The sequence below is a fragment of the Helianthus annuus genome, chromosome 6 (genome assembly GCF_002127325.2).
Source record: "Helianthus annuus cultivar XRQ/B chromosome 6, HanXRQr2.0-SUNRISE, whole genome shotgun sequence".
In the NCBI taxonomy this organism is placed as follows: domain Eukaryota; kingdom Viridiplantae; phylum Streptophyta; class Magnoliopsida; order Asterales; family Asteraceae; genus Helianthus; species Helianthus annuus.
In genome coordinates, this window is record NC_035438.2 from 50,492,878 (window position 1) to 50,504,425 (window position 11,548).

An 11,548-nucleotide genomic window follows, 5' to 3' on the forward strand; every position below is an offset into this window, starting at 1 on the left:
CTTCGTCTCGGGAATGGGAAGTGTATTCGTTGTTCGACCCACGTGAAAGTGAAAAACAGATTTGCTTGAGGGTAAGCAAAAGACAAGTGTGGGGATGTGATACGTGGTCGAAAACTGGTTATCGTTTGTGCCTAAGTTGATGTTTTTACATAGCTTTTAATCTTGAATAGCCTACTTTTAATGGGATTCGTGTTTTACAGGTCTAAAAGAGTTTAAGGAGCTAATCGGGAGCTAAACGGAGCACCGGGACGTGAATCGGATCAACCGGGGATGTGAAATGAACAAAACCGGGTTAATCACGAAGATTGGATGTGTTTTGGGAATGTTAATGGATTTAAAATGAATATATTGGAAGATGTCATGATAGAGGGCTGAATTACGAGTACGTAGGCGAAAACGGTGAGTAAAACGGAGCTATAACGAAGAAGTTATGAAGAAAACAGTTTCGGACAAAACAGGAAAAACTAGAAGTCGTCGGGGACGGTCTCTAGGCCGTCGCCGACGGGCTCTAGAAAGTCCCGTCGTCAAAAGGTGCCCGTAAACAGCCAAACAAGCCGTTGGATGGATTTCAGAGATCTGGAGGCCGTCGGGGACTGATGTCTGTCGTTAAGGACATGCAAAAACCAACTAACTCTATAGCTAGGGTAAGTCGGATATCGAACCAGAGGAGGATTGTGGAAAGTGTGTAATGCTCAGTTTTAATTAACTACTAGTGAAAAAGTGAAACTCAGTTGTTGGTTTGATTGTTTAATTAACTAACAAACTACGAAAATACGAGGTTGTAAACAGTTGGAGAGAACAATGGTTCCTCCAGATTTCAGGTTTTGCAGCTAGATTCAATTATGTGTTTAATCGAAACACTCATATAGACATAAGTGTTTAACTTAATTCATCAATTGTGATAACCAACGACTAAGTACTCCGGTCAGTACATAACGGGAGGTTATCGAATGATTATCAATCACAATTTACAAACCCTAACCCCATGTCAAATATATCCCAATTACTAGAACTCTCGGGAACTGAATGCTTAGAAATTAAGGTTTAAATAAATGTAACTGTTTACAACCAATAAATCAAATCAAATCAAAGGTGAAAAGCATCGAATGCTTAGATCACCTAATCAAAACGATAATAACAAACACATAGTTTTGTCTAACTTACAAAAACCCTCCATCCGGAGGAAACCACTAGGAGACTAGCCGTTCATGTGGATCGAATGATCTTCACCTCCAACTCAGCCGATGCGAATGATGATGATGAATTCATATCGAATTCCCAATAAAAACCCTATGTCCTTGAAGTCTTGTTCACGTGATTATGGCCCTTCTCAAAAGAAAACCCAATGATGATTCTATCATATTATCGGCCCAATCCAAAAAAGTTCACGAGATGTCTCTCGGCCCACTATCCCACATGCTACTTGATGATGATATGTTTAAATGTGTGGCCCAATAGGGAAGTCCACACGTGCAGTTGTTGTTTTCCTTTGATGTGCCGCCAAAAATCAATCCACCTTTATCCACGTGATCATGATTGATGATATTGTTCATTTAGTTGTTGACTTTTGTGTCATGGCTTAAAGCCACGTGATGTTGATGGTGTGATAATATTAACTTCTCAAATATGCTGCCAAGAATGCCCCTCAAATCAATTCACGTGATGCTCCACTCAGTGATGTGTGATGTGGCCTTTCTAATTAATTCAATTAATGTGATATTTTCGAATAAACCCATCACATGTGCCATCCAATACACCCCCCCAAGAATATCTTTGATGATGTTGTTATTATTAAAAAATAATAACCCTTGACTTTTTTGTGCATGTGTCAAGTCTCGCCCCACTTGCGATGTTGTAAGATTCCATATGTTGCCTTTTAATTCCAACCGTAAGTTACGTTAAGTAACCGTAGGCTAAGGTTTGTAAAGTCTGTTTCTTAATTCTCACCATACTGTAAGCTACAAAAGGAAACCGTAGCTTACGTTAAGAGATTGCTGAAACCATTGTAGACTGATATATTTGAACTGTAGGCTTCATTCTTTTTATATCAACTTTCAACTAATGACTAAACAGCCCCTCAACTTCATTCTTGTATGTCCTTGTGCATTCAAGCCATCTCTTGGGTTTCCAAGTTATATTTGTTCGACCCAAACAAGTCCCCAATGATGTAATATTATCTTGATTTCCATCCACGCTTGTTCCGTTTCATCACTACACTCTCTAACTTCGCCATATTATGCGTTTTACCTGTAAAACCACAAACATACGTAGTTATCATATTCGCAATATATAACCGCGTAAAATGCACCAAAACCACAATCTTTAAACACGTTAACACCTGGGTTTCACACCCTCCATCACATCCCCACACTTATCATTGATTGTCCTCAAGCAACCATTACAAACATTACTCACCTTATTAGCAAATCTCCTTTAGATCCCTTACCGAATTAGCAATTTAAGGTCCCAAGTCATACTTGTCCCATAGACTGACACAATCGAGATTGACAATCTGACAAATAAGTAATACGCATTTAAAACAACATAAGACTTGCCTAACTAAAACTAACATGCTTATGATATTAAACACATGTCACACGCCCCTCACAATAATCACTCCTCTTGGTTTAATCAAGACTAGCGTGTAATGTGCTAGTATATAATTCACTCAAAACCAAATATGCTACTTTGCAATCATAAGCTTGTATAGCAATCACACCTCCACTGTATCAATAACGTAACACATATCAAAAGGACTTACGGGTTTTGGGTTAAAGGTAAAGGTAGGGATATATTTTTTGATTTTTTATGTTTATTGACGAACACAAACGAACATACCAAACCATGACAACTTATTCACAATGATACTAACACTTTGGTTTATTTTTCAACCCATTTATTTAACACGAACATAACAATGATTCTGTTTTTTTTCTTTTTCTTTCTTTTCTTTTTTTTTTCTTTTTTTTTTCAACCAAACATCTAACACGTACTTGTCATTCATGGTTGGTAGTCAAACGGGTCAAACAAGGTGTAGCAAACGAAGGATAAAGGCTCAACATGGTTAACTAAGATGGGTGGATAAACAATCAACATATGAAATAATGAAGGGATCCTAATGCCTTTATCATCTATGCATACGTTAAATCACAGTCTCGACACGTATCAAACCATACAAGTTCTAACACAAAGCAACATATGGCCTACTCTCAGCAAATGAACATTTATTGCAATTCAACTAACAATAAGTAGGCTCAAATATCTCACCGAACAAAAGGAATATGGGTTACCGACACGTAGCATGTGTAATTCTTAAAGCATGTTACCCCTAGTTAGGCATCTCTGTTTAATTATTCTCTAAACTTGTCAGAAATACTCTCATGAAACTTAAAGGGACGACCATGACCAGGGATCTAAGTTCGTTTAATATCAGTAGGAACCCTTTAGTGATTGAAAATGTTGGTTTTCATGTAGTTCAAGCATACTCAAGAAAAAATTTTAAAAATTTTCAATTTTTAGCAAATTTCAACCAATTCAAGCATTTCAAGATCAACAATCATACCAACCCTCTCTCGAGTTACCGCATCCCCACACTTGGGATACATTGTCCCAATGTATGGTGCAATTTATACTCTAGACTCGAGAGATACCACCTACAAACCATGAACGGCTAACAACTAGACGACTCAACACAAAGAAACCACTCCCAACACAAAAATTCACACCACCAAATACACGAAAACAAATAAAACACAAGATAGATAAACACATGCACCTGATCAGAAAACAAGTGAGTGTTTGTAGTGGTGTAGCTGCTGCGATCTAACCGGAACATACGCCCCTCATAGATTCTTTGAAATCTCACCGGGGATGTTGCCAAACATCCCCACACTTGATTCATTGCATCCGTGAAGATAGAATTGTATAAACCTGTCAAAACACAACACACCAAACGAAACCAAAACAAAATACAATACTCTACATGTCACACCCCAACCAATGGCGGAAACATCGGGATGAGACGAAGTGTGAAGATTGCTCGAGACATCATAACGCTATTTGTGACAATAATTTAATAATCCAAATTTCATTTCCAAAATAAATGTCAAAACATTACAAGAAAAGCAAATAACAACATTGTTCAACATAACATAAACAAAATTGATACAACACTTTAAACCTAAACGTCTAAGTGAGTATTTAGGCATCTTTGCTATCCGTTTTCATTTCATCATCATCAACCTGTAACATGTTTAAAAATACAATTCAATGCAAAAGCAAAGGCGAGTATACAAGTTTGGTACGTACATAGCATAAGTTAAAAAGTGTGATCAATTCCTCATGGCAAGCATATGATTCAAGATAAACCTTAAATATGGCATGTGTCTAACATATCAAACCAAGAAAACGCAATATGCTCAAGACATAACCTCAAGTTTACGGGCGGGTCGTTAATCCTATAGCGCTACATATGTCAAGGTTTGGCTCGTACGAAGTTAATGATAAGTTCAACACATAAGAATAACCCAAGTTTAAAGTATCAAGTCATCACGTATACAAGCATGTTATAGGAACGTTCATGTGTTTAATAAAGTGTTCATGTGTAAGTTAATAGGTAAACATGTTACACCCCAAAAGTGGTAAAAGTAAAAAGGGGAAATACGAGTATACTCACGGTTTACAAGTGGTGACTTGAAATTCCGAGAGCAAGTTTGTAGATGAATTAGTTCGGAGCACCTTGTCCTTCTACACAAGGAAACGTAGGTGTGTGAGTTTGGCGTATAACGGAAGATTATAGATTCGGAGTTTTTAATATATAGAAAGTAACATAGGTGAAAATAATCATCTTGTACGCATAACTCTTGTTCTTGACACTATTGAAACTCAAAAGAGTTGGTATGATTTCATGGATTCTAAGATCCATTAGAGTCGTAACAAGGGCATGGTCATAGATGATGTAACGTCCACTTAACAAATAACTATTAAGTCATCATCAAGTCTTAGTTACTTAGATGTATACATATAGAATAACTTAGATATTATATAGTTTACAAGTCTTATGATTCAAGCATGAGGTAGGAGATTAATGTCTCCATTTAGGTACCTCTTTGTGTCATAGAATACATACATGAGGTAGGAAGAACAAGCTTCCATTTAGGCACCTCTATTGTTCACCACTACACTTGTTGTTATAAACAACAAGGAGGGTCATGAACATACAAGTATCAAGGTATTAACAACAACTAATCTATAGCAAAACATCAAGTAATGAGTGGATTCTTATGAAGGATAGCCCAAGCTAATCCAACCATCACACATTCAACAAGTTTCACACTTGAACATTACTTGTGGGTAAAACCCTAATTAAAAACAGAAAGTTTATGAGGTTTTAACCTCTGATTTAGATGTCTCAACCTTGTTTTTAAGCTTAACCAACCATGGGATAAGTTGTAAGCATTAGGACATAGGTATGAGATGTGTTGGACACAAGTTGCATAGATTTAAACAAGTTTTTGATGAACATAAAAACAAACAGAAAGTTTATGGACTATTTCGGGGCATTTCCAGGTCTGATTTCTCCAAGGAGAAGTCTAGGAATCGAACCCCATGATTATACAAGCAAGTAGGAAAAATAATCGAGTGAATCGGATAAGAATTGAGTGAGTTATGCTCATTTTCGTGAAGGGGTGTCAATCTACTCGAACCTTTGCTTTCAGCTACGGTTTGGAGGATGTTTTGAGAGTTTTTAGTGTTGCAAAAGTGGTAGGGAGGCTGGTTATAAGTGGTATTTATAGGGGGAAGGATTAGGGTTTCAATGGGTTGGGCTTTGGAAGTGTTTAGAAGGGGTTACACCTTGAAACTAGCCCACAAAACCCAACTATATGGGGCTGAATTTTGCTGAATTTGGGCTGCCATGTTTCTTTAGTTTTTTATTTTTTTTAAAACATTATAATGAGTAATTTTATTAGTTAAGTTGTGTAATAATATGCAACAATGTTTCCCCTAACTTGTAACAAGGTGAAATATGAAATAAAACATGATTTAACTAGGCAAAAAGTGTAATGTACAAGTATGTAACATGTTTGTAAGTAACAAGTATATGTCACATATTTACAAGTTCAACATATGTTTGTAAGTATCACAAAGAAGTATCAAATGATCTCATGATTAATCGTATTATGGTGTATGTATAGTATGTAACAAGGAAATGCAAGTTTTCATTCATGATCAAAATCTCGAGTTTACAACGAGTACTAGAAGGAACGAGTACAATGATACAAAGCTTCCAAAATTAGCAACACGAGTAAGACAAGCTATAAATAGAAAGTACAAAACACAGGGCGTTACAGTCTCCCCTCCTTTAGGAAATTTCGTCCCGAAATTTAGGAAGACTCAGGGAAAAGATGAGGATATTTCGATTTTATTTCGCTTTCGAGCTCCCAAGTAAATTCAGCGCCACGTTTTCCTTCCCATCGAACTTTGACAATAGGAATTCGACTGCGCCTCAATTGCTTGGTTCCTTGGTCCATGATTTCGACCGGTTTTTCTACAAAGTGAATTGTTTCGTTGACTTGCAAGTCTTCGAGAGGAACGTGGAGTCCTTCGTCAGCTAGGCATTTCTTTAAGTTGGACACATGGAAGACAGGGTGTACATTGCTGAGTCCTTCAGGCAGGTCCAGTCTATACGCAACCTTGCCAATCCTTTCGAGAATCTTGAAAGGACCAACGTAGCGAGGTGCGAGTTTCCCTTTCTTGCCAAATCGAACCACGCCTTTCCAAGGGGATACCTTGAGAAGCACGTTGTCACCTGTCTCGAATTCCATAGGTTTGCGTCCTTTGTCAGCGTAACTCTTCTGTCGGTTCCTGGCTTTCAATAAGTTGTCTCGAACCTGTAAAATCTTGTCCGTAGCCTCTTGTATAAGCTCGGGACCGGTGATTTGGGCTTGACCAATCTCGTGCCAAGAAATAGGCGAACGGCACTTGCGACCATACAATGCTTCGAAAGGAGCCATTTGGATACTCGTGTGATAGCTGTTATTGTACGAGAATTCAGCCAAGGGCAAGTATGAATCCCAGTTGCCACCAAAATCTATTACGCATGAACGAAGCATATCCTCTAAGGTTTGGATAGTACGCTCGGTTTGACCGTCAGTCTGAGGATGGAAGGCGGTGCTAAGGTTAAGCTTAGTACCCATAGCAGATTGAAAAGTTTCCCAAAGACGAGACGTAAAACGAGCATCACGGTCAGAAATGATATTAATGGGCGTCCCATGACGACAGATGATTTCCTTCATGTAGACCTTAGCCAATTTCTCGACTTTGAAGTCTTCACGAATGGGGAGGAAGTGAGCTGATTTGGTCAATCGGTCAACGACGACCCATATGCTGTCATGACCAGCTGTAGTGCGAGGAAGCTTAGTGATGAAATCCATGGCAATGCTCTCCCACTTCCAAACGGGAATTATTGGTTGTTCGAGCAAGCCAGAGGGACGTTGATGTTCGGCTTTTACTTTGGAACACGTAAGACATTTAGAAACGAAGGTGGCTATATCCTTCTTCATTCCAGGCCACCAATAGGAAGTACGCATATCATGGTACATCTTATCGGCACCAGGGTGAATAGAATATTTTGTGTTATGGGCCTCCTTCATCAGGAAATTGCGAAGATCGTCACGATTGGGAATCCAGATGCGATTGAGATAGTATAGAATACCATCGGGTTTGGACACAAGACTATTCTCAGCACCACATTGCATTTCGTTGTAGAGGTTACCCTCATTAACGGATGTATACTGGGCGTTACGTATGCGATTTTGAAGATCGTGGACGAGTTGGAAACAACGGATACTTTGGACGTGAGTTTTACGACTCAGGGCGTCGGCTACTACATTCGCCTTACCCGGGTGGTATTTGATTTCGCAGTCATAGTCGTTTAACAATTCCACCCAACGACGTTGACGCATGTTTAGTTCTTTTTGATTGAAGATGTGTTGAAGGCTCTTATGGTCGGTGAAGACTACACATTTAGTACCATAAAGGTAGTGTCGCCAAATCTTCAATGCAAAAACGACCGCACCAAGTTCAAGGTCGTGAGTAGTATGGTTTTTCTCATGAATTTTGAGTTGCCTCGATGCGTAAGCGATAACTTTGTCACGTTGCATAAGGACACAACCAAGACCAAGGTTTGAAGCGTCGCAATACACGACAAAATCATCGTTACCATCAGGAAGCGTTAGGATAGGAGCATTGCAAAGCATGTCCTTGAGCGTTTGAAAAGACTCTTCTTGTTCGGGACCCCAAACAAAAGGTCTCTCTTTTTGAGTCAAGGAGGTCAAAGGAACAGCGATTTTTGAAAAGTTGGAGATAAAACGACGGTAGTAACCAGCAAGACCAAGAAACGAACGGATTTCGGACGGAGATTTAGGTGCGACCCAATTTTTCACAGCTTCGATTTTTGCGGGATCAACGTGAATACCAAGTTTGTTGACAGTGTGACCAAGGAATTGAACTTCTTGTAACCAAAATTCACACTTGGAGAATTTGGCATATAGGTGTTCAGTACGAAGGAGTTCAAGAATAAGGCGCAAGTGTTGCTCATGCTCTGCTTGCGTCTTGGAATAGATGAGGATATCGTCGATGAAGACGATCACAAAACGGTCCAAGTATGCTTTGCACACGCGGTTCATTAAGTCCATAAAGACAGCAGGTGCGTTGGTCAAACCAAAGGGCATGACCACGAACTCATAATGACCATAACGCGTACGAAAGGCGGTTTTAGGCGCATCTTCTTCGAGTACTCGAAGTTGATGATACCCAGAACGAAGATCGATCTTTGAAAAGCAGGTTGCGCCTTGCAATTGATCGAAGAGGTCATCAATGCGAGGAAGAGGGTATCGATTCTTGATAGTAAGCTTGTTGAGCTCACGATAGTCAATACACATACGAAAGGACCCATCTTTCTTCTTGACGAATAAAACGGGAGCGCCCCAAGGAGAAGTACTAGGGCGTATGAAGCCTTTGTTAAGAAGCTCTTGAAGTTGACTCGAGAGCTCTTGCATCTCAGAGGGTGCTAAACGATAGGGGGACTTAGCGACAGGCGTAGCGCCAGGCACTAAATCGATGCGAAAATCGACAGAACGAGCAGGAGGAGGACCAGGAAGGTCTTCGGGAAATACATCCGGAAAGTCACGTACAACAGGAACGTCACTTATGCTTGGGCCTTTATCCTTCTTTTCCACGATGTGGGCGAGAAAGGCGAAGGTACCCTTGCGTAAGCACTTGTTTGCCTTGATGCATGACATAAGCTTAAGGCCTTGAGAAGGCTTTTCACCATAGACGTGTAGAGAATCACCATTTGGAAGAGGCAAGCGAATAAACTTCTCAGAACAGACAACTTCAGCACGAACTCGCCTAAGCCAGTCCATACCTACTATGACGTCGAAACTACCCATTTGCATAGGTATGAGATCGATTGAGAACGTATGATCGTTAAGGATTAGTGAACAATTGGAGAGAACAGAATTGACTTTGACGGTTTTACCATTAGCAACTTCGACAGCGAAAGATTTTGGCAACTTAGAGCGTTTACACTTGAGCAAAGACTCGAATTCTAACGACACAAAACTTTTATCGGCACCAGTATCAAATAGGCATGAAGCATAGACATGGTTAATGAGAAACGTACCAGTGATGACGTCGTTTGCATTTTGAGCCTGAGCTGTGGTGAGAAGGAAAGCTCGACCCCTAGCGGGTTCTTGAACCTGTTGTTGTTGTTGGGGTTGTGGCTGTGGTTGTTGCTGTCGAGGTTGTTGTGGTTGATATCGTTGAGGACACACATTGGCCATGTGGTTGGTATCACCACACGTGAAGCATGCTCGCACAGGGGCGACTTGATTTGGAGCCAAAAGAGCTTGGTTTTGGTAGGCCTGTGGGGGGATACGACAGTATGGCGAGAGATGCCCATACCGGCCACACTTGTCACACTTTCGACAATGAGCGTTTGGGGGGTGATGATATCGGCATTTGTCGCACTTTGGGTGCGTTCCAGTATAAACCTTGCGTTCACCATCGAAAGCAGGCACAGTTTGAAGGGGTTGTGGGTTTGGCGGAGTGACGACCGCGCAGTTTTGGCTTGAAGCCTTCCGCTTCTTGCCTTGGTTTCTCTTAGATTGCTGGGAGGGTTTAGACTCATTAGGGGAGTCAATGGTGGCTTGGTGCGCATTCTTTGTTGAAACCTTGTCAAAGGTTCCATGAAGAACACAATTGTTGTTAAGTTCGGTAGCTATGCGGTACGCGTCTTCAATGGTTTGAGGGTTGGCAGATGCAAGATGGTTTGTTAAAGAAGGTGCAACACAACGAATGAATTTGGCCACGGTTTTGGGGGCGGTTTCTACTTGACCAGGGCATAGAACACTAAGCTGCTTGAAGCGTGTAATCAAACCATCCATGTCACTCCCTTTTTGCGTGAGGTTCCAGAATTCATTTTCCAACTTTTGGAGTTCGTGAGGGGGACAAAAGTGATCCTTCATAAGTTGTTTGAGATCGTCCCACGGCATAGCGTGTGCGACCTCGTTTCCTCTCTTGTTACGCTCAGTTGTCCACCACTCAAGTGCCTTTTCACGAAACACACCGGTTGCATTCAAGGTTCTTAGTTCGTCAGGGCAACCACTTTGCAAGAAGGTAAGCTCGATGGCATCAAACCAGTTCATCATGGCGGTAGCGCCATTCTTGCCGGTAAATTCTAAGGGTTTACAAGCCATGAAGTGCTTAAATTGGAAGGTCGATTTGGGTTTGTCGGCCTTTGAGTCGACCGAACCATGGGGTGAATCGGTTTGGATCTTGCTAACAATGTCGGGTAGGACCTTTGCAAATTGTTTAGCCATAAACTTCATACAATCCTTTTGGGACATGGCGGAGGAGGTCGAACCCTTCTTTGACTTGAGTTTCTTGGATGAACTAGAAGACATCTAAAAGATTTGAAAGAGAAGGGAAAGGATGAGACTTTGATCATTAATTGAAAACAAGGTTTGTGTATGCAAAGCAAGTAGATGTTCAAGTACCAAGTAAAGTTCACATAAAGCATAAGTTTCCAACACACATTCAACATGTATAGCACATAAGTTGCGAATAGGAAAATATAAATTTAGTTGGTTCATGAGAATTATTATTGTTTGTGATTGCGATAATGTGCGACATGATTAAAACGACATTTCGAAATGAATGAACGTTCAAGTATAAAATCACATATAAATTGAGATACATAAAAGAGAGGCTCAATAAAACATAGGAATGTTTCGGGTAGAGAAACGTCGACAATTCCAAAGTGGGTCGAAAGTCCTTTCGATTTAGAGATATTGTGCTTTGGCCTATAAGTAAGATACTCTCGTCGAGAAGCGATTAACGGTATCTTACCCTTCCGGTTACTACACATCTCTAAATGATTGGAACATTCGGGACTTTGGCGAGAATAAAAAAAATCAAGGAATGGGACTTAATCGACAAGATGCGGGTTTCACCCCTAACTTGACGATTTCGTACCCTAAATGTG